We start from the raw sequence: 21507 nt of genomic DNA, 5'->3' as shown, positions 1-21507 counted from the left end.
ATCCCTGATACTGATGCTACGTCACTAAATATTGAATATCTGTCGCAATTTTTGTAAAGGATAAGCGAAAATCTTCTCCTCTCGAATATATTTAGGCGGTTTCTTTCTTTGGTCATGATATGATAGACAGCACGAAAGCCTTTCATACCCTAAAAAAAATTCTTTTCTCTCTCTCCTCTTTTTTAAATTTCTTTCTTACTTTCCTTAATCTATGTCAGCCTTTCTGAAAATATTGATAAAAGACAGCATAAATGATGAATTTGAGTATTAATTTGACTTGAAATTGTTAGGAAAAATGAGATATTTGCATTGATTAAATTTTACAATGCTTATGTAAATAAGAGGAGACAGTGCATAAGAATTCTTTTGTTTGATTTTTTTCTGAATATTTCAGGAATAATTTGGGGTCATATTTAGAAAGCGAAGAAGTGAAAAAAGAGGCACCGCTTTAGATTTCGCTTTGGATGGGGACAGAGAGACAGGATTACATCCTGAAAATGGCAAGCCAGTCTTCTTCTAGAATGAGCAATATTTACATGCATACGCACTGGGAGGTCACTGTGACCCCATGGGAGGCACCCCATGGGAGGTCACTGTGACCTTCCGAAAATTTCCTCATTCGGAAAATTTTGTCTGGCAATTCGGCAAAATTATCATAATTTGGAAAATTTTGTCTGACGATTTAGCAAAATTACCATCATTCGGCAAATTTTGTCTGACGATTCGACAAAATTATCTTCATTTGGCAAAGTTTGGAGTTCCATTCGGCAAACTGGGAATTTCTGCCCTCTCAAAAATTAAGTCCCTGCATATTTATTATAATGTACAATAATAGACAAATTCACTTCATTACGTTCTTAACGTTTTGAATAATGCTCACAAGCGAATAACGTACCTAGATTCTCAAGAAGTCAACAAATAATCATTAGAATTTTTTTTTTTTAATCAGAATCATTTAATTTTTCATAAATGTCTTTTTCATAGACAGCAAATAAAATGTAGTGATATACTTCTGTACATAACTTTACCGTAACGAAATTTTGAAATGTTATTTATTTTACAGTTTTATTCAAGTCGGCTACCCAGAATAGCTGCTCCTAAGCATCTGCCCAACCTTAGGAGTTGGTGCATAAATTTTAGGTTCGTATATCATTAATTTGTATTGAATGTTATCAAATATATTAATTTGTTTGGATTTTCTTGTAATTTTTCTGATTTAATTTTTAGACACTTTTAATGGAAAGGTTTTTTTTTAGTGCCACAGATTTATAAAGGCGCTTGCTAAGTAACAGTATCGAATTTACGGTTAAAGGCAGAGACCGATAAAAATTGTAAAATCTTAGAAGCCATGAAAACATTTTAAGCTCCAGACAAATTATTCCTCGAAGTTTATAGGAAATTTCAGTGTAACATTTCTTCTGAAAGATTCTTTTTCAAGAACCAATCGCCTAGGCATTTCTTCCCTGACGCCCGGATTTTCTTGTCGGACCCTGATTATACGTATGTATATTGTTGCTTTTGAGAATTCTGATACCGAGAAAAAGAAAAGTTTGATAATATTAATAAATATTTAAATTTTATTAAATTAAATTAATTATTAGATTATTTATTAAATTAAACTAATTATTAGATAAATATTTAAATTTTATTAAATGAAATTTTAAAAAATTTAGAAATTTAAAATCAAAATACAAGGACACAAAAGTTGGAATTTAAAATCCAATTTTTATTCCGTGATATTTCCTTAAATTTAGCATTTGATGTCCATTCACGGGCATAAAAATTCAAATTTTAAGTTAAATTTTTATTCAATGAGATTGTTTTAAATTTAGCAATTAAAGACCAAGTGCAATAATGCAACTACGTAGATTGAATGGTCTTTCACTATTTGCAGTTTTTCTGATGTGGTGCAGAGTAAGTGGCGGAGTCAGGGGACCGTAATTCCCTGTGAATTATTAAAGCTATACATATAAATATGTGAGTTTGTATTTATGTAAGCGTCATACGCCAAAGCCCACTCCCCCATGAAACATTTCTCGCTACACCACAACTAAGAGAATATCTCTTTTAAAATTTAACATTTTTTGCTCCTTATTATCTCCTATGAATAAAAATCCAAATTTTAGGGTTATATTATAGCCTTTAACGTTCTACTTTAAAGGTTGTAATCTAAAGAATTTACTCCCAGTCTTGTCAAAATGCAAGACACTTTAACGTTCAGCTTTAAGCGTACACATATTGTTACTATTTAGATCTTAAACATACATTTTCATTCCATTACTTTGATATCATTTCTTTACTTTTATATGTAATGTCAATGTTTGTAAATTTAAATATGGATATTGTGCTGTTTCATTTTATGTGTATTATGTGTTATCTGTTTTTGTGCGTTTGAAAATGAATACCCTAGCAAACAAATATCTTCCAGTATCTTCTTAGTTCCCCAACAAATAAACCTCATGCTTTTATGTGTCAAAAAATTGGTAATCATGCTGCGCAGCCTTTTAACAATCATTCTTAGTGTGGGTAATAATGTCAGCAAGCGTTCAAGGCGTTGGGGGGGGGGGGGGGTGCAGTTTCAAAAAAAGTGATTTTTTTCTTTTTTGTTTCGTCTTGTAGTTTAACATTTCAAAAATATATTCCCAAAATTTCAAGTCATTTCGAGCAAAATTCTCAAAGTTATCAAGTACAGTAAAACCTGTCTACAACGATACTGTTGGGTCCTAAAAAAATATTGTAATACGCAGGTTATCGTTATAGACAGTTTGATTATTCATGCTGACATTTTGCTGGGGCCAAAAAAAAAAAAAAAAAAAAAGTTATAGACAGGTTATCGTTATACTCACTTTTCACTGTATTCAGTCTCTGCTCCTTTAAACTGAAGCTCCGACAGCTGCAAAAGAATGCAGCAGTTCTGACAGCTGCAGACGCTCAGATATAATCACACCATTTTTATTAAAAAAAAATTCGCAAAAAATGTATTTTTTGACTCTGAAAACCCTACCCCTCCCTTAACGTCCCTGCGTGTTCACGTCGTCAAATCTTCTGAACTGCATTATGTCTTAATCTGCGTACGTAGTAGGGAGATAACTTGGTGCTTGACTTTGGACGAGCTCACTTATGTTTGGGTTCCAAAAGGAGAAATACTTAGATTGACTCACTGTCAGTAATAGTTGGCGCAGAGGAAGCCGATTCTCCTCACTCTTATTTTAACGGATTGAATTCTTTAAGTCAAAGTCCGATTAAGATATCCGGGGGCCCAAGGCCAGACGCTTTTTCAGGACCCCCTTGTAGTCAAAACTTACAATTTTAGTCATTGACTAAAAACAGTTTTAGTGATTTGGGGGCCCTTTAAAAAGCGGGAGCCCTATGTCACGGCCTAGTTGCCCTATTTAGCAATCAGACTTTGGTTTAAACCACAGGGGATAGGAACTCAGTTCATAAAAGCTAAACTATAGTAGCAGCTGACTTACAGAGGTCACGAATTTAAAAAAAAAGACATAGCTGTCAGTATTATGAGTATTATGTATCAGTAATTAGTTTGCAAACGATTAAAATAGTAAACGTAAAAAAGTCGCCGAATTCGTAGAATACTTGAAAATAAGTTGTTAAATTCGCCAACCATAATCTTTAATCTATAAATAACTCGAACTTTGGTTATCTAATATTTGGCTAATTGCGCTGAGGGTTTTGCTCTCTAAAAAACCGTACAGGAATCTTTTAACACTGGATTATTTAACTGTGTATTATCTGTCGTAACATTATATCCCGTGTAGATCGCCTGGCTTTTTATTCCAACTAGGCATAATGACACACTTCGATTCTTTCACTGCTATGTTAGTATGAAGTTTAAATTCAGTTGTTTTGTTATTGAAACTAAAAAGGGGATGAATTAATGTACTGCATAAGATTGTTGAAGCAGTTGAGTGCAGGGGTAACATGTTTGTATTTCTTCAGTAAGATGTTATGCATAATTTATTAAGAGACTAGCTGACCCAGCCACGCGTTGCTGTGGCAAAGAAGTTGGATTAAAATAAAATTTTACTCATTATTTTGATAGAATCAAATAAATATTTTTAATAGAGTTTAAAATAGTATAGCCGATTTTAAAACATATGAGATTGATAATGGGCGTGATTCAATGTACAAACGATTCATAAATGTTCCTGGAAAATTATGGGCAGCTGATGTGGCCAATTTTCGCCAGGAACATGTCATGCCAAAACCCGGAAAGTTTTCCGATAAAAGTTAATAACCTTCCTGATATTATCTCGGAAACCTCTTCAAAAATTCGAAGATCTTTCCGTTTGAAGTTAGTCGTGTTTCTTGAACTTTGGTGTAAACTTAGGAAGGAATAAAAAAAAAGAGCTTAGCACCTTTCTGATTTATTAAGGAACTTCTATAAGCAGTAATGCAAACATAGCCAAAGCTTAGCCAGAACTGCAAGCAAGTATAGAAAATTTTTACTCAGTAACGTTTCGGATTTTTTTTTTTTTTTTTTTTTTTTTTTTTACAGTGCAGGCTGAAGAAAGTACTTTTTGAATTCAGTAAGAACTAACAAAATTTTCTATGGAAAAAGCACTATGCTTACGCTTAGTAAAATTTGTAAGTATGACTTTGGCCAAAAAAAAAGCAAAAATAACTTGAAAGTGATGGTAAATATCGAAACTGATTGTAAAATAACCGAATGTAGAAACTAAGGGTAAACCACCTTACGCTTTTAGATTCTACATAACATTTTATTCATGTCTGCTTTCTCTATAGTTTGTAATCAATAACTTCTTTACAAAATACACTAACTAAATTAAAAACATAATAATTAAATTTCTCAATGAAGTAGATAACATTGACTTCGAACTATTGTTTCTGTTATTTGAAAACTGAAAACTGTCTAAGCACTAAGTTGTGCACAATGTTCTTGCTTAACCAGTCTTTTGCTTATACGAAAAGTATGATAACTTTCCACTTGTGAGTAGGTGTTATATGGTTGCCCATGATAGAAATATTTATGTTTCAAGTCCAAACCGAAAGAAGACATTGTTTGTTGTTGAGATCTATTTATGGTCTTTGCAAAAGCTAAACGAATCAAAAATTGAAGCCTTTCAAATGTGTTTGAAAATTATGACGCTATTAATGGATTAAGTGGACACAAACATTTCTCCTTTAAACTTTATCGTCAAAATTGTTGAATTATTGATGAAGAAACGTGTATCGTTGCAAAATTTAGGTGGGTTTAAATCGCGAAAAAGAATAAATTGTTGAGCCAATTTTCAACCGGAAATCGTGTAGTCGCATTCCTGGTGTATCCAGGGAATTTAAAAATTCAGTTGGAATATTTACTGCTTTGTTTTCATCGACAACTGTATAGACTTGTTCAGCATCAATGGGGAGCTTTTTTTTTCAGCCGTCAGTAATGGCCCATTATTCGCAATAATTGTAGCTAAGACAGCGTCATTGCTCTGTTGTTATACGTTGAAAATTAGTGTTAACTAAGTCGGTGGCCCAACTGTCAGGTGACGGCATATCATAATAACTAAGTGGCAAATTTGAAATTGAAACGCAAAAACCTTCAGTTAAAACTAAAAGTTCATATTTATCTCTGGTGGTAAAATCTGGATTTAAATATTTGTGTGTTTAGTAAATTTTATGAAATACGTCTTCAAACGTAAAAGTTATATTGTTTCTCTTTAAAAAATGATGATTGTGTTGGATAGAATGTCGTCAAAATTGTTTTAAACAGTTGACGAATACTGTTTCTCCTTACGTCAAACCTGCATTAGAAAGTGTCAACTCCCAATGCCTTTGTGCGACCAATAAATACAATTTCTGACATGCATAGTGATATGTATTTGACAGTCGACATAAGACGATCCACAAATACTCCTGTCTGTTCGAAAATGTTTACCGAAACCAAAACTGCTACAAAACCAGCGCGATTACAGAGGCAATTATGATTTAAAAAAAATTTAATTTATCTGGAAATAGACTCTCAATTAGTTCAGTTTTCGTCTCAACGGCAGTGTAGAAATTGTCTGTCTATTTGTTGTACTGTATATTTTGATACAGTTCAATTTCACCGTTTCCAATACCCAGCAATTGCTTAGAAAATACTTCAGGGATTAGATTATTTTGCGTTTATACTCGCATTATCTCGACATTACGCTATAAAAACGATTGTTTTAAACATGCTTTGATTTCATCGGAATAACTGGTAATGTCTGCCGGAAGTCCACAGACAGTATTCAGACAATTTCGCCTAAAAGTTTATCGTTGCCGTTCAAATCTTGCACAATCTTATGATGTGCTTCGAATTAATGCTTTTACTCATGAGCCATAGTACACTTATCCGAAATTTTAATTTCACTCCTCTCTTGCAACACTACAGCCATTCCACGTTTTTTTTTTTCTTTTAAATGTTTACACATTGCGTTTTGTTTGTTATGAATATCTAATAGGCAACTTTAAAGCTGAATGTGCTGTTCGTCTACCATCTAAAAAAAGTTAGCAGCAATGCCTGACGATGCAATTCTCATTGCAATTTTCTGTAGTGAACGTATCTTTGCAAGAATTAATGATATTTAAAGTTTCTTGGGGAATAAAATAAAGAAAATTATTGTTTTCCGTTTAAATTCATTATACTTCCTGAAATTAACATGGATTAATTTTGAAGAATTTAGTAGTCTTCTTAGTTAAAGGAAGTTATGTTTCTAGCACCTTCAGAGAAGTCTATCGCAGGTTTAATATAATAGCCTGGAACCTTCCTGCTTTTCTAAGAAAGCTCTCAAAGCATTAATGCACACATTGCCAACGCGAAGACAGATCTCAAGCAAGTATCTCGAATGCAACTCTTGCAAAGCTTCGCGATCCAGATGTCTTTTCGCACACATTGGGCGTTGAGTCAATCTGGATGAACCGTAATCGTTTCAAAACCGATACACCTATTTAATACGTTTAGTTAATCTTGATACTGGTGGAGAAAAATATTTTTCACAACGGTGTGAAATCTGCAATTTGTAGCAATTCAAGGAAACGTTTTGAAAAATATTGTTGATTTTCTCAGGAAGTGAATAATAACCTGTAATATCCCGAAACGTTATATGGAAATTCTAAGCAACATTTCTGAGTTTTTTTATCATGGTGTTTTCAGTAGTAAGTCATACGATGTTAGAGTTATATCGATTAATTAACTTACACCGCCATCTATTACGAATTTTTAGAACTAAACAATTAATTCAGACTATTATTGCATAATTAATATGAAATTTGCAATAAAAAATTATAAAAACTATCCTATCTTTTAAGTTGGACCAAATTACAGATACGTATAAAATTTGATAAAAATCGGTTCAGTAGTTACGGAATTTACCCCGAACAAACATTGTGACACGAGATTTTTTATATATATAGATATATTTATTTCACACTAGACATGTGTTTCAAGGTTACAGCGAATCTTTTCTACGGTGTTGCAATAGTCCATTCAATTTCCCCCCTAGTATTTTGATTCAAAATTCAGTTTTGATGACTGCGTTGTAGCGTTGAATAAATGCGTTTTATTTTATAATCAATGGACTTTGTATACATTCTGAACATGTTTAGGTTTCATACAGACTTATTATTCTGTGAAGAGTGCTGAGAAATATGATAAATGAAAAGAAAATGAGTTTTCTCCGATGAAGAGTTTATAAGCCGCAGAAATACATGTTAATGGACGCCGGAGAGTCGGAACTCCGTCTGCTACGTGTTTGTTGACAGCTCACATACCCGCAGTGATGTCACGTGAGTAGAGTTCATTTGCGATGTACTTGAATATGGTACGAAATTTTTATGGACAGTTAGTCCTCAATTGATCGATCAGTCCTTCTAATAGAACACTCAATCGATCCGTTTAATAGATCAGTCTATCCTATCATTCATTCATGCAATTAACCGTTCAGTGGATCAATCAATCAATCAACCAATCCATCCAATAAATCAGTCATTTATATATGTATTCATTCAATCAATCCATCAATATATCATACATTCATTAAATTAGTTCATTAAGTCAGTCAATCAATCTTTCATTTCTTCAGTTCTTCCTTTTTCTAATCAATATCAATCATTCAATCAATCGATTCATTCAATCAAGTTATTTTTCATTCACGAGTTTATTCATATATTCACTCATTTATTCATTTATGTATTTATTCACTCGTTCTTTTCATATTGTCATTTCATCTCTCATTCTTTCACATTTTTGCATTTTTTCATTTATTAATTAGTTTATTCATTTATTATCTCATTCATTCAGTCATAATATTACCTTTATCCCAGGGGTTCCTAAACTTTTTCGATTCGCTGCCCCCTCTGAAGAATTAGAACTATCTCACTAACTATCAGAGCAGGGCCGTGTTCAAGGGGAGGGTTTTAGGGGTTAAACCCCTCCCATTGGGGCTAAAATAATAAACTAAATGAAGAAAATGTATATTTGACTTTAATTTATTTCAATTTGAAATTTTAGTGTTCTTAAAAAAAATGAAAAAAATGAAGAAAAAAAAACTTTTCTTCAATTTACGACTTTTAGAGCTTTACCAACTGGAATAAAATTCTGGAAAAACTGTTGTTGAAGAATATTTCAGTGTAATTTGCGTCTGAAATAAGCGTTTTATTGCTTCGTTTATCAAGCATTATTTTAGAACATAATACCTGATATACATGCTGCATTATGAAATAATCTGTTTGCAGTTTATCACACAAATCGCAATATGCCGCATAGTAAACGAATTTAATTTAAAAAAAAACATAAGTTTTTTTTTTTTTTTTTTCAAGAAACGAACAAGGCATTTTAAGTAAAAAACCTGAAGTCTGTGAGGGATTGAAATCCCTCCCCCCCCCACTTTGCTCTAGTAAACATTTAGAAGCTTTAAAACCCCTCCCTTTTTGAAAATCTGGACACGGGCCTGTATCAGAGTAGCTATTAGAATAGCATTAATTACGCCTGCTATTGAATTCAGGCAAATTGAAATTAATTTGAACTAAACGCAGCATGATTACTTGAGTCGAATAAGAGTTTAGTTGATGTATGCGCAACAGTGCTCAAAATATAGTAATTTTTAACTGATTGTGATGAAATTAACACGGGCGAACTTAGGTTGATTCAGACTTGGCACCTGCCTTAAAATTTATAAGAAGACTTATGCCACAAAGCAGTGATCGTTTTTCTTTTCTTTTTTTTTTTCATCATCCTTAAGGTAAAATTCGTCACTAACATGTGGAATAAAATGCTTAGAATTTCTTAAATGTTTACTGTGCTAACTTTTATAACAAAACAATCCAATAAAAGTCGAAGCATATGTCTAACTATCCGCTAAGTGCACAAGTATAGTTAAACACGTACGTAAACTTCACCATTATGTGCCGAGAAAGATGTCAATCGTAGATTCCTGATCAGCCAGGTGATCAAGGGCGCATACATTCAGTAACGTTCGCAGGATTTTCTCGAAAAGGGGGTTGCAAGGGTTCAGTTTTTCCCAAACATATATAATCCTGTTTCGCTCCCCCCCCCCTCCCTCTCAAATTAAGCAAAGTCTAAATTTGTAGCCGTGCGATTTTTTTGATAGAGCAAATACAATTTTTTCCGCCCTTTGCATTTGATCTCAATTTTAAAGTCATCAATGTTCAAACCTTTTGTGAATAAAAGAAATTAAAAATATTATATCTTTTGTTGTAAAGACAACACGTTTCATTAAATCTTTACATTAGTAATATAATCCTAGTTGAAAGTGCAGGGGTTTGAGCAGAAATGGGAAGTTAGGGGCATTCGCACATTGTTTTGAATTATAGATGTAAAAAACACGCGATTTTAGACGATTTTTGGCGATGTTAGAGGAAGGAGTTCTTCAGGCACCCACCCCTGAAATAAATTTCGAAATGTAGGTCTAAAAACGTAGTAGTAGGCCATCTTTGCTTCTATTTGGGGACGAAATAGGTCAAGGAAGCTCCCTTGGCAATATTCTAGCTTTAAAAACGCACTTTTAGACAATCTTCGGTGATGAAAAGAGTAAGAGAGGTTCGGGGGCCTTCCGCCGGACATTTTCGAAATTGAAGTCTTAAGGAAGAACTTCTTTCAAAACAACTTCTGTCAACGTTTCGCAATTGTAGCTTTAAGACCGCACTTTAATCGATCTTTGGTGATGTTCAGAGGATGAACAGTTAAAGTTTGATGTTCTTCCCCTGGAAATCTTAAAAACGTGATTGTATCGGCCATCTTCGTAATGAAAGGAAAGATATGGGATTCAGGGAAGCACCCCCGACTATTTCTCGAAATTGTAAGTTTTAAAAAACGCAATGTTTGACGTTCTTTGCTGATGCTAGGCGGAGATGAGGACTCTTTAAGTATTTCGATATTGTAGTTCAAAAACCACTAGCTGAGACAGTCTTTGGTGAGGTTAGTAGGACACGTTCGGGGGCCGACTCACGTAAATTTTTCGAAAATGAGATCTTAAAACCCCATTTCCAAGCGATCTTTGGGGAATGATGTTTTGTAACTTTATTTTTACTGTGAATGAAACAGAAAATAAATGATCATCATAGTCTTTTTGACGCCCCCTAGTGGTGCTGTCACTCTCGGCAAATGTCCCCCCGAGACCTCTAAATAACCGAATAGAGAGCCTCTAGTTAAATGAAATATCTTCACCAGCCAGTCGATCGGTCATTCCCTCAGAGTTCTGCATTTCGAGGCAGATCGATAAGACCAAGGGGCATTGTTGGCCTGTCAATTGTCAGCAGATCATTGAAGTTCTGGCGTATTCGTCTACTCAAATAACTGAGACGTAACCAAAAGCGTTTAGAGCAACTGAAATAGGAACTACTGGACACTAAACCACTGAATTCATTAACCGTCATGCAGGAACGGACTGGGTCCCCCAAGAGGTTGTCAACCTTCAACCCAAAGGGCAGCACAAAAAAGGGTACAAAAAAAAAAAAGAAACTAAAAAGCGCAATAAAAATAAATAAATAAATAAAAACCCCAATGCGCCCAAGCTCGAGGGCGCAAAAGTAAGATCGAAGGAGCTCAGGCTTGAGGTCGCAAAATTGAAAAAAAAGTCGCACAGGTTTGGTTGCACAAAAAAAAAAAAAAGAGGTTCAAGGGTGAACAAAGAAACACAGAGATTTCGCAGACTTGAGGGAGCAAAAAAAAAAAAAAAAAAAGAGCAATCAGGTTCAAGTTGCACAGGTTTAGGCAAAAAAAAAAAAAAAAACCCTGAATATACACAAGTTTGAATTTGAAAAAAAAAATTAAAAAAAAAAAAGATGGCGCATAGGTGAGAGGACCCATCAGCCCTCGAACCAGTCCAACCCTGCCGTCATGTGATCAGCCGATGCGGCCGATGTCGCCCAGGTTACGAACAGCCCGTCCGAACGCGACACAAGTGACGATTTGTTAGAAACGTAACTTATATGCCATACATTGTAGATAAATCAGTAATATTTTATTACGTTTTAAAAATATAAATAAAAAAGCAAGCCACGGTCATTTAACGTCCAATGAGCAACATAACAACTGTGACGAGCAGAGTTAAGATTTCATTTACTTTTCGCTCTTATTTTTGGTTTTTGTGTAACCATGTTGGCAACATCTGATAGTTGTTGACATTGACATTGGATTGGAACGAAGAGATCATGGAGTGCCTCGGTAACTCGGTAGCGCAGTTGGCAGCGCGTCAGTCTCACAATCCAGATCATGGAATATGGAATAGGGGCCTCCGTGTGGCCGTGTAGTTTCGCCAACTGCTTTGTAAGCAAAGATGCGCGAGTTCGATTCCCGACTGTAGCCCCGGGTGTTCCTTCATTCCTATGTAATGTACATCTTTCATATGTATTGTCCTGGAAATAAAATATGGAAAAAGGTTGTGGATTATTAGAGGTAAAAGCTTCTCCGCTGAGAATAATTATATACCCCAATGTGTTATCATAAATCAAAATCAAATCATGGAATAGATTGAGGGTTTGTTCTGCACTTGAATTTGACATCTCTATGTGTCTTAGTTTTTTTTTTCTTTCCCCTTAAATAAAGTGTCAAATTATGTAGAGAAGGACAAGAAGGCTGCAGTTCTGCCACAATTGAATAGTTACCTGTTAGGCATCATTGTATGATAATGCTGAGCATTGCACAAAAATCAATTGCAGAGTTTTTTCCATCTCACTTTAACCAGCGATGTAGGGCTTCAAATATTTGAAAAGCAAGGTATGGGGGGGGGGGGAGTTTAGGGAACAATTATTGTGGTCTGTCAAATTTAATAATATGATTAGCCATAAAATCTGATAAAGTGCTGCATTACATACAAAATCAATATTAGGTTTTTAATCGTCAAATTTAGTACAATTGTTATAGAGTAGATGAAATGTTCACACAGTATATTTTAACAATTATTTTACTTTTAACTAGTATGCATTTCTATATTAAAAGATTATTAAAATGAACAATTTATGTTGTCATTAAAACTATAATTACCATAGCTATTATATAACATCACACTACTGATCCTTTGAAGTATGATCTCAACATCACACTACTGTATTTTTCGTACTTCAGTAGAAGAACTTTTGTGCATAATGCATTAATAAATGAAATATATATTTTGGATGTCACAATTTATTTCACTTCACTGAAATTTACTTACAGAACTACTTCTTGGCACCCAGAGCGATCCCCTCATTTGCACTCCCCCCCCCCTTTATACTGCACTTAGTGTAAACTTGATTTAATACTCACTGTACATTTCCATTAGAACTAGTTCTCATGACATATATAATGATCATATCTAATGGAAGATTATTCTTTTCCTTTTTAAGAATGTAATTTTAAGCAGCTACCAATGTGTAGGAGAAATGGGGCATGTTGGACCGGTCTCATTAATATTTTTTATTTTATTTTGTGACCAACAAATAGCGCCTATGGTCCTATAAATCCTATAATGAAATTACATGGTACAGTTATGTTGAACAAATTATTCCAGAAAGTTATTTAACAGTAGTATAGTCCTGAGTAAATTTCAGAAAACTGCAACTTTCTTTTTTCTTAATGGTTATTATCAAGATTGCGGGCAAAAAATTGAACCCCTTTCTTAAAGTAAGTTCTTTTAGTTCAGAATTATTAGCAATTTTTTTATTTTTTGTCAAATAGAAAAAAATTACATCACTTTTTCAGACCAAGAAGGTGGGGTAGGTTGGTCCATGCTTTGTGGAGCATGTTGGACCGGACCAACTTACCCAACATAATTTTAAAAAATTTTTCTTCTTTTAAATCTCAATAATTATAACAATATTCTAAGTGTTTATATATAAAACATTCATTTCATGTTACACATCTTTCAAAAATACTAATAATAAAAAAAGCAAAGATACATTTTATATTTATTTAACAAAAAATATACAAAATTAATTTTACCCAAAGATTTATTTCATATTTGCACTTTTTTACTGTTTATATTTTCAAATATGCGTCTAAATTTTTGCAGACAATTATTTTCTAAGATTAAAATGCGTAATACAAGCTATAATAAAGTTCCTGTATTTAAACATAAATTTTTTGCCAATTAAAATAGTAACAAAATAAAACAAATAATTGATTAAAAGAATAAAAAAGTATACTTTTACTTAAGATTATCTAATATCATTTTTTGTATTTGATTTTAGAACACAAAGATATACTAAATTAAAGTAGTCAATTTTACTGTACTTTTTTTTTTTTTGAAATATATGGGTATTAGTATAGCAGGAATCGTTTCTTTTTAGAATTGTTTCATGCAATGCAATGAAGAAAAAAAAAGCTTTTTCACCCTAGCAAATATCGATGTAACTGTCAATGGCGGCTCGTGCCTTGAAAAATGAAAGGGGGCCAAATCATGGGTGGCAACCAGTGGCGGATCCACAGGGGGGGGGCGATTGGGGCGATCGCCCCCCCCCCCCCAACAGACTTCGTGGGTTTTTTTTTTTTTTTTTTACTATTAGGTTGCATACCAAAATAAATCGTTTTTGTTTGAACACTTTCTGAAGAATAATCTAATTTTTTTTCAAATTCAAAATTTATACATTAAATTTTTTTCATTTATGCTCAAAATTTAAATGATAAATGTTAAAAATTGAAAGCGTATTTCCTTCTCAGCGTTTGTTTTATATCGTTCGAAGGTGTAATCATTCCTGCATATTTATAACTGGTGCCATACATAAGTTTTATTTTTGCTCCAGGGGGGGGGGGGGATTACATATTCCCTTAACTTGCGGTTTTTTAGTTGATTGATATGAAAATACGGGGTTTTTTTTCTCCTTTATCTATTTGATAAATTTAATTATTTTATATATAAATGTGAGTTTTTGAAGTCAGTAGCATTGCTACGGTGGCGCGGATGGGTTTGCCCCAGGTGGCACCCGAAATTGATCTTCAACTTTTTTTGAAAAATTTAAATGCTTCAATTCTAAAAAAAATTCCCCAACATTTCAATTTATATTAAAAATTATTTTGCAGGGCGGGGCTAAGCCGGGTGACACCCCCTAGAGTGTGACACTAAAATGAATATGAGAAATTTCGATGTTTCAATTCTGAATTTTATTTCCAACATGAAAAAAAAATATTTTTTTTTTCTATCAAACATATTGGTCTCACTAGAAGGGCATTTGAGGCAGCTGGTACTCATATGGAGTGGGGCGGGGGGGGGGGACACCCAAAACGCATGTAAGAGTTCCGGAGAAATGTAAATACCAACAGAAATTCGCATATGTTTTATAATCTCTCAAATGCATTGGTATCAATACGAGGGAAACGTTTATTTCGGATGATATCCCTCTCGGGGGGGGGGGGGGGGGACACAATTTCTTTTTGTTTATGAATATTGTATGAACTTCGTTTCTTTCATCGAACATTGAATAAGGTTTTTTTTCGCCTTCGGTTGATGGGGAGGGGTGAGGGGTGATAGCCCAGATTACCACCCCGGTTGACATCCAAGTTTGCTACGCCACTGATTAAGTGTAATTTAACAATGCTGTAACAGAATATGGTTTTTTAACAGATCAATTTTTTTTTAATTGTTAAAAGATCTTTTCTGTCTCTTGTATTTCGCATTTCCGAGTAAAATCTTATTCAAACAAAAGTAAACTACACTTAAAACGTTTTATTTTGATCCTAAATTTATTTTAATACTGGTTAAATAGTGGAAAATTATGTTTTGTATAACGAAAATTAACCGCTTTATTTGCTTCTGGTTGGATTGCTTATCATAAAAGCAATTTTTGTTACAAGATTTATTTCAATATATCTTTATTTAAACTTTTGTTTCGCGTTTTTTACTGCCGCTATTTGTAGTTATAGTGAACTTTGGTAGTTGCTTGTTTTCATTTTTTCTGCAATCATTAGACATTATTTTTATTCAAAAATGTATTACCAAGGAGATTCATAGAAATGCCTCATAAATCCATGTCATATCGATCTCTGAAAATCCCACGTTACATTAGAATGGTATTTTTTTTCATTCCGTAATAGGATGAGAGAAAATATATAAAAAATGGCGATATAAGGGAATGTATTTCCTTTATTTGTAAGACTCAATTTAAAAGCTCATGAATGATCTTCGCAACGAAATAGCTTTTGTGCGTCCGATACTTTTGAGCGCATGTGAGAACGGATGGGATGGAATCATAGGCGGCTCGTGGGGGCAACTGCCCCTCCTTTTCAAAAACAAAGGGGCACTGCCCCTCCGTTTTTCTAACTTCAAAGTTATAGATCGACTGGAAAATGCTGGTGCTGATCGATTCACGTGTTTAAAGAAAGAAGAATTGACTTAATAAGGGTACTTTAAATGTTTGTCACGTTTTTTGATGAAGATTAAATTGGAGCTTTGAATCGAAAGAAGGAAGTCTACTGTTGATATTTGTCTCGAGATTTCAGGTCGTGTCCCTGGGTTTTTTTTTTTTTTTTTGAGACGATCATTTAACCAACAACAAAAATACCATAGCCCAATTTTATAAAATTTAAAATAAAATAATAAATAAATAAATAAGGGCGCTGCCCACATCCCCCCTCCCGTGACTTCTCCGACCCCCCCCCCAAATTTTTTGTGGACCAATCGCCCATGGATAAAATCGCCCCCCCCAAAACAGGCCTCTGGATCCGCCACTGGTGGCAACATAGGGTGCGCTTGCATCCCCTGCCTTTTTTTAATATTTAAATATTCTTTAAAAAATATTTGTGTTAAATAAATTGATAAATTCAGTTTAAACAAGGACAAGCAACAAAATGCTTAAAGTACTAAGTACATCACAAAAGATATTCATCTCATGTTTATATCCATGATTGCAGGAAGGGTGGTGCACTCCCTCCCCCTTCCCGGCTTTAAAAAAAAAAAAACAATCCCTGAATTAGCGTATGCAAAAAACCTCTTGGGATTCCTGTTTATGTTATCTGCCAGTCTTTGCTCTAACTCTCTTTTCTGAATCCGTACCAAATACTTAAATTTACGCCGCCTTGCCTTACAATATTCAGGGGTCTGGCCAGAGGATATTTGGGTCCGTTAACGGACCCCTCACAAAAATCCGATCAACCAAAACGGACCTTTCACAAAATCCCGATCAAACAAAACGGACCTTTCACAAAATCCCGATCAAACAAAACGGACCCTTCACAAAATTCTGATAAACAAGATCGGATCTGTCACAAATTGTTTATTGAAAGAGCAAATTTGAAAGCAAAATAATGCATATTTCTGTGTATAAACCGATCATTTTTGGAACCTTTTTTTAAGTCAAATTAGAGGGATCAGCTTATACAAAATCGGCTAATTTTGGAAAAAAAAAAAGAAAGAAAAAAAAATCCGCACTCTTGCGATGCTCCTGCAAGCGATAAATAATTGCTACTGCCAAATAAATATAATGGTTGTTTGTTTTATCACAGCTAATTAGCAGCGGTGTTGTTGTAAACTTTTCTGAAAAGGCATTGGTAAGCACTCCCCCCCCCCCGCTCATGTGATTTAATAAATAAGAATAATATATATCTGCGAAATGAACTTAGAACTGCAAAGGGATAGTAAGGGTGAGGAAAAAATATGATTGCTTCAGATAGGGTTACCAACTTCAAAACTATCACCACTTAGCGTCTGGCGTTGAACCTTTATAATGACTTGATTAGAAAATATTCTCATCATTTTGTCGGCTTGTCAATATTTCCGTTTTTACGGTGCAGTGCGATGTTTAATTGTTATTTTGGGAGAAAATTATATGGATTTTGATTTTTCGATGCTAACAAGGATGAGTAACTTTAAATAAACTCTTTTAATTACCGTTTTTTTTTTTAGATGTACATTTTGAAAAATGCAATCTTTTAACATCCGATATGAGGATCATATTTTGTTCTTTTTTCAAGCTAACTTCGCTTTATTAGGATTCAAATAAATGAAAAGTCTCTTTATTTCTGTTAGAACTCTCATTTCAAGTTTTTAAAGCAAAATTCCATTTTCTGTTATGAGACAAAAATTAAAATGCTGAATAGATGGTTTATTTTATTTTATTATTATTTTTTTTTTGGGGGGGGGGGGGGTCAACTGTGTCCACAGATATTAATGATATGTTATCATAGGACTCTAAAATGCAATTTTAAAATAATTTTATCAAAAATATTTCTTTTACAAGCCGTTTTTATACTTTTGATGCCTTCACTTTGAGAATTGCGATCTCTTTGCATCCGCTATGGGAAGCCGATTTTTCGAATTTTTGATGATTATTACGCTTTGTTAAAAGGTAAACAATAGAAATATCTTTTTATTTTTGTTAAAATCACGGAATTTATAAGTTTTAAACGAAATTCTGTGCTTTTTAAGAGTGTCTTGGGTCAAAAAGTTGAATGCTGAACCCTATTTTGAATTTTGTTTTATTTATTTATATTTTTGTTTCAATTATTTTAAATATTGTACAGAAATATATCTAGTATAATTTAACCTAATGCAGAATGGTAGATAAATGTTGATACTTGAAAGAGCGATGCCCCCCCCCCCGCCAAATATCAGAAAAAAAATCCAGAATGATTTTCTCGCCATAGAAGAGGAAAACACTCAACTTTAAGTTTAATTGATGTAGTTTATGCCATCTCTAAATTGTAAAATTTCGTTTTAACAATTTTTTTTTTTGCGAATTTTTTCGATTTTTCACAAAATAAATTCTTTTTTCACAAAAATATTTGATTTTTCACAAAAAACGGACCCTGTGAAAAATCCTGGACAGACCCCTGATATTGAAGCCTATCTGCACTGTGACCTGTTTCTCTAAACCTATGAAAAGCAGCTTGCTTGTAATTTAAAGCGTCTTTAGTTTCTCTGGAGAACCACATTGGCTAAATTTCAGTGTTGACACCCTTTCTCCTAAAAGGAACATGATCCCTAACCGTATTCGCTAGATTTTCCGTAAACTCTGCCCACTGAAGATTCACATCGCTATTGTCCAATCCAGAAGAAAAAACTGCTTTCAAACTCTGCCGAAGTGCCACGAGGTCAGTATTTCAGTCTCAAAAGACATATATTTGAGTATTGACTTGAACAGGGAACAAATTCCCTTCATTTTTTCAAAACGTGCGTTTATATCACAATAAAGTCCAAAACTGTTTATAAATTATTTCTGTTTAAAATAGGTTCACCGGCTATGAGTTCAGTACTTTAATGTATTGCTTCTTCTTTGACTTCTGCTCTTTCATCAAAAATGTATTTCTCTTTTTTTTTTTCAGTTTTTTTTTTTTAATTTGAAAGTTCGATCTTTCAGTCCATTTACTCACCTGCTAAGACCTTGTTCCCCTGGCACACAATATAACTCAGCGCTATTAGGAGGCTCAACGTCGAATGGCCAAAAAGCCACTAACAGGCATTGTAACTAGACTCTTAAGTCCATTTTCAGAAACTAATTTTGTTTCTTGAAAATTGCAGGCCAACCATCCTAAACTTTTAAAGGTCATTTTGGATATCATTGGAAGATTACACTCACATCCAGTAAAATTCCGCGTGTTTGAGTAACTACTTTATGTTTGTCGATACATAACAAAAATGACATAAGCATGCTCTCAAAAGAATTGAAATATTTTTTTAATGCTTATGGTTCACTGAATGCCTTGTCGGTTAATTTTAAAGCAAGTTCTTCACAAAAACGATCGAGTGCTTTCAATACTCCTCGATGGTGCAAGGAAATGACAAATTATTGGAAAAACAGTTTCATTACCTTACGGGCCCCCCAAAGCTCTGGGCCCCAGTACAGGTATCCCCACCCAAGCAGCGGCCCTGCACATGCATAACAGTGGTGCAAGTAGAAAATAGTTTTTTGGCGGAAGGAGGGAAAATCTCATCTGATAAGAGAGGGTCGGGGTGTTTGCCCCCGAAATTTTTTTAAAATTTGTAGTTTAAAAAACGCATTTTTAGACGGTCTTTGATGATGTGAGGTGGGAGATAGGTCCATATTTATTGACGTTAGGACAAAAGATGAACTCCAGAATTCTCCCAGATCGTTTTTTTTTTAAATAAATAGAAATCGATTCCTCCTCCCCCCTCCAACTTTTCGAAATTGCAGTTTCAAAAACACAATTGTAGACCAACTTTGAATATTTTTATGGAAGGGGTTCAAGAGCTTTCCCCTGGATTTTTTTTCAAAACTGAAGTCCTAAAAACTTAAGGCCTAAACTCTATAATATTAGGAGGAAGAATTCAGACAGTATTTCACTTAAATTTTTGGTAAGTGCTTGTTTAAAAAAAACTACTTTTTGATGATATTAAGGGAATGCGGTTCGGGAGCCCTTGTCCAAATATTTTCTAAAAAACAGGGCCGATCCTAGCAGGTGTGCAGAGTGTGCACCGCACAAGGGCGGCCAAAGCAAGGGATGGCCACCGGCGGCATCATGTAGTTCTTATAAGCAAGAAAAAATCCTTAAGAATTTCTTAAAAGATAACTTATAATTAGTCGAATAAATATGCTGAATTTTAAATGTTTAATTTAAGTGTCAATTTCCCGGCAGTATAGCATAGTTTAAGAAAAATAGAATATTTGGGAACATTAAGCCACATATCCCTTCCTGCCTAAACTAGCCTGAAATTGACTTCAGTTTCAAAAAACAGTTCGTGAGGGCACACTGAACCCCCGCACTTAGTCCCATCGTTATCAAACAATGCCTAAAATACGTTTTTGGGACTTCAATTTCTAAAAAATTCCGCAGGAGAACTGCTTGGCTTATGTAACTTTCTACCGCACTAGGGCATAACCATCAGTCATCGAGGTGAGGTGGAAAAAAGTCTATAGTATTTTTCCGATATTAATATCGAAAAACCTCCGTAAAGATCCGCCAAAGCTTCCCAGGTTCATTAACATCACCAAAGATAGTACAAAATAACGCTTTTAGAAACATCCACTTGGGATCCCCAAAACCCTTCCTTCTAAAAAATAGCCTATAATGGATTTTAGTTCTGAAAAATATTTCGGTTTGGAATATTTTCCCCTATTGTTTTCAAATATAGCCAAAAATGGGTTTTTGAAACAATAGCGCCGAGAAATTACCGGAGGAAAGCCGCTAGATCCCCTGCCGTCACCAAAGACAGCCTAAATTTGCGAACTTCAATTTCGAAAACTTTCGATGGGAAACGATTGAACCTCCCTCCTTTTAGCAACGTTATCAAAGGTAATCCAAAATTGCGTGTTTAAAACTTCAGTTTCGGAAAATTTTCGGGAAGAGCGCCGATCCTTCCTACGCTACAGTCTCAAAAATAGTTTCAAACTGATTTAAATTTTGAAAGAATTTTAGGAAAGAACTCCAACATTACTATCACCTAAAGTCTCGAAAAAGTTCCTAAAATTGCGATATTTGACGTCAATTTCGAAAATTTCTCCATGCACCTTGAATACACCCGACTCTTTTGTCCTTGCAACTGAACACAACCAAAGATTAACTAAAACTATTTTTCATACGCCAATTTCGATAATTTTTACAGAGCAATTCCCTCCCCCCACCAACTCCCGCGTCCGTCCCTCCTCTGATGTCACCAAAGACAGACTATAAAATGCGTTTTTAAGACTAGTAAGTTTTGGTATCTATTACTTTCTTCAAAGATATAAATTGTACCTAAGGAATTTCTTACTATAAAACTTTTCTTCCTTTTTATAAATTCTACATTCTTCTGTTTTTTTTTTCCCTTTCTTTTTTAAATTAGAACTTGGTATAGAAATTTAAAGAAGGATTTATATAGACGTTTTAAAGATTAGTCAAAATATGCAAATTACTCTTGAGGGGCAGCACAGCAGGTCTTTGCACACAGGCGGCCGACACCCTAGGATCGGCCCTGCTAAAAAAGAAGTCTTAAAAACATGATTGTAAGATCATATTTTGTAAAATTAGTGGCAGTAATCTTTCAAAATTGAAGCTCCAAAATCACAATTTTAAATGCTTTTCGAACACAATTTAAAGCAATGTTGTAGGTATTTGGACGCTTTCTCTGGAAACTTTGTGAAATTTTG

The 21507-nt window shown here is 34.1% G+C and overlaps 1 protein-coding gene across 5 annotated transcripts in view; it reads left to right on the top strand.

The window, feature by feature from the left end:
• The window catches only part of LOC129219338 (F-actin-monooxygenase MICAL3-like), a 178598-nt gene that overhangs the window by 67755 nt on the left and 89336 nt on the right, over positions 1 to 21507 (top strand). For all 5 annotated transcript variants that reach the window (XM_054853702.1, XM_054853701.1, XM_054853700.1 and 2 more), the window contains exon 2: positions 1064 to 1140. The gene's annotated coding sequence lies outside the window, so the exon portion shown is untranslated. The remainder of the gene's footprint in view (positions 1 to 1063; positions 1141 to 21507) is intronic.

This window comes from Uloborus diversus, chromosome 3 (genome assembly GCF_026930045.1).
Source record: "Uloborus diversus isolate 005 chromosome 3, Udiv.v.3.1, whole genome shotgun sequence".
Lineage (NCBI taxonomy): Eukaryota > Metazoa > Arthropoda > Arachnida > Araneae > Uloboridae > Uloborus > Uloborus diversus.
This window is presented reverse-complemented; position numbering and strand designations above follow the sequence as displayed.